The following is a 3,142-nucleotide window of genomic DNA, read 5'->3' as shown; positions in this document are numbered from 1 at the left end:
ATGGAGGAGGAAACAAGAATGTTCCATGTTTATTTCAGAAAAATCAGCATTATATTTTAGAATAAAAGAAACTGTTAGTGGATATATGATACTGTTTTAAGTAATATGCATTTATTACTGAAAAATTAATGAATAATTATTTCAATTATTTATTTCAATATTCAGTTGAATATTCAGTGAATAATATTCAATTATTTCAATAATTATTTCGATTTTCTCTGGCAAAACTTTTGTTTCATATACATTTGTATTATTTTTACTTTTGCATAGATCTTTCTACTATCACTTTTCAATCATTTTTCTCTTTTTGCATCCTTTTCTTCCATGTACTTATTAGACTTACATTACCTCAATTGAAATATTTATCTTTGAGCGCTATAAGCCCATTGTAATGGGCCTCAGAGACCCTTTTCACAAGATGGCATGGAAGGAGAAGAAGGAAGCTCCTACCCCTCCTAAAGCAGGAGCCAAAGCAAGGCTTTGAAGGTCAAAGTCAAGTAGGCAATGTTGAAGGGTGTCAAGAGTTACAAAAAAAATAAGATCCATATATCACCCACCTCCTGGCGGTCCAAGACACTGAAACTCTGGAGGTAGCCCAGATATCCTCAGAAGAGTGCCCCCAGGAGAAACAATCTTGACTACTATGCTGTCATTAAGTTTCTGCTGACCACTGAGTCTGCCATGAAGAATATAGAAGACAACAACATGCTTGTATTCATTGTGGATGTTAAAGCCAACAAGCACCAGATCAAACAGGCTGTGAAGAAGCTCTATGACATCGATGTAGCCAAGGTCAACACCCTGATTAGGCCTGAAGGAGAGAAGGCATATGTTCAACTGGCTCCTGATTACGATGCTTTGGATGTTGCCAACAAAATTGGGATCATGTAAACTGAGTCCAACTGGCTAATTATATATGTATATATCATTTCACCAGAAAAAAAAGAAATATTTATCTTCTATTGAAAAAATGCCAAACAGTAACATCCTTTGAAAGCCTTGCAGGTATGAGTAGCCTATAAATTTCTTTTAAGTATGAATTTTTAGAGAGTAGATTAAAATATACTCCTAAAGATAGAACTTCTATTCATGTACATGTTAGGATAAAATTATTCAATATGCAATGATATAAAGCCCTGCCCTCTAGATATCCAAACACAGTGAGGAAAGTAATAAAATGCTAGACCAACCACACAATTCACCACTTGACCATAGCCAGTACTAGGTGAACACATCCTACCTGGTAACTATTGTATGTGACAATTCCCCTTGTCAATCTTCTCTTTTATTTCACCAAACTATAAAAAATTCTAAGTAGAGCAAAGAGGTATAAAACAACAGAAGAATCTATAATTCATGTCTACAGTTTCATTTACTTATACATTCTTTATGATGTACTAAAAAGCTCCTTCCACTAGGAAAAGTAAGAGTGACTACAAACCTGTTATACCAAGAGAATGCATTTATAAAAATAGATATGTCTTATAATAAAAAAGATTCATTACTGGACATGTTAAATGAGATATACCAATAAAAATACCACAAGAATATTAATGCCATTCTGACAGGTTTTATTAGAGAAAGGCTCTTAAATCTAAAATCAAAGTGAGGATTTGTTTTCTAATGATAAAAATGAAGAGTAGTGAATTCTAGAATATTTTGGATATAATACCTCGACTTCTTTTTTTATATTAATTGTGGGACAAAACAAATTTTAACATACATTACCAATTTACTTGCCCTCATAGTATATAAACAGTTAATAGGTAAACATCAATTTATTTTCTATATAAAATCATCTAAATGTTTGATCTATTGTTTTATTATTTCCTTCCAAATTAGGGTATATAAACCATTGCCAATATATAGCATGCATGTCAAAGGCATTTTTGGATACTTTTAGGTCATCTGAAGCAGCAAGCTCAAGAAAATTAAACTAAGGTAGAAATTATGTTTAAGACATAGTCATATTTCTTCTTGACTTTATCTTATATTTCTAATAAGTACCATTGCCTATCTTTTTTGCATACATCCACTTTTATGATACCACTAATTTGACTAGTCTTTACTACATATTTTACTTTATGATTTATTTTCATTTTATCATTTAAAAATTTGCTTCTCCTAGTCTTTGCATGCGTTTGTTCACTTTTTCAATGTGGGTTCAGCTCACAATTGAGAGGAAAAATTCAATGATGATTAATGTGTTGTTTAATAACTTCATTAATGTAATATTTTTGAGCATATACGATTTGGTAGTCACATAGGTACCACTGGTTTGGAAAAGTTTTCAATAAATTATAAATGAATGATAACTTTCTTATTTTCCTGAACCTAGTATGATTATATTATGAAAACATAGTTTTTAATTAGCAATGAAGCTCTTTCCTGGAATATGTGGGGAAAAATTTTTGAGAATAGAGCACCAATGCTATTTCTTAGTATTTCTTATCAATTCCAAATAACCACCCTCTCTTTGAACAAATTGTCTTTAACGTTAAGGGCACTGGAAACACATAATCAGATCTCTCATCCTTATATACCCAAATGTTGGTTCTCTCAAGTAATGAGACTATCACAAAATATCTGAAACAAACCACAATAACCACCAAATCCCACTAAGCTGAATTTATTGCAAACTAAAGTAAGAGAACATTATATTGACCAGACACACTCACTTCTAGAAGAACAAACTACTGACTTTTATAGAGATTTGTGAAAATGTATTAAACAGAGATCAGGGATTGGCAAACTTTCATAAGTGTGAGTACATTAATGTCAACTGCAGAAGTATGAGGCTCTTGATTTGCTGACATTGTGAAGTGTATTCATTTGGAGCAGGGCCAACTACATAATTTAAAAGGCTCAGTACAAAATTCAAATGTAGGGTCTCTCTTTCAAAAGCTAGAAAAACAACCCTTTTTCCTTTCTGCCATGATCTCTGTTGATCTTTAAGAGTGTTATTATTTTACTATATGATGTTACACCCCAATGTGGACAGTAAATGTAGATCCTTACAGGAACACTGAGTAGGATTAGAGGAGAAGGCAGCTGAGAACCATCGCAGGGATGAGGAGTGGCAGTGGGTGATGGGACCATTAATGAACCAAAGATCTAAGCCCCTGACTCATACTTTGTTGTC

At 32.7% G+C, this 3,142-nt stretch overlaps 1 pseudogene; it reads left to right on the top strand.

Moving 5' to 3' along the window:
• The first annotated feature begins 418 nt into the window (after positions 1-418).
• Positions 419-891, top strand: LOC101135175 (large ribosomal subunit protein uL23-like; annotated as a pseudogene).
• The last annotated feature ends 2,251 nt before the right edge of the window (positions 892-3,142 follow it).

Source organism: Gorilla gorilla, chromosome 4 (assembly GCF_029281585.2).
Source record: "Gorilla gorilla gorilla isolate KB3781 chromosome 4, NHGRI_mGorGor1-v2.1_pri, whole genome shotgun sequence".
Lineage (NCBI taxonomy): Eukaryota > Metazoa > Chordata > Mammalia > Primates > Hominidae > Gorilla > Gorilla gorilla.
The sequence above is the reverse complement of the archived record's forward strand: the minus strand, read 5'-3'. Positions and strand labels throughout refer to the sequence as shown.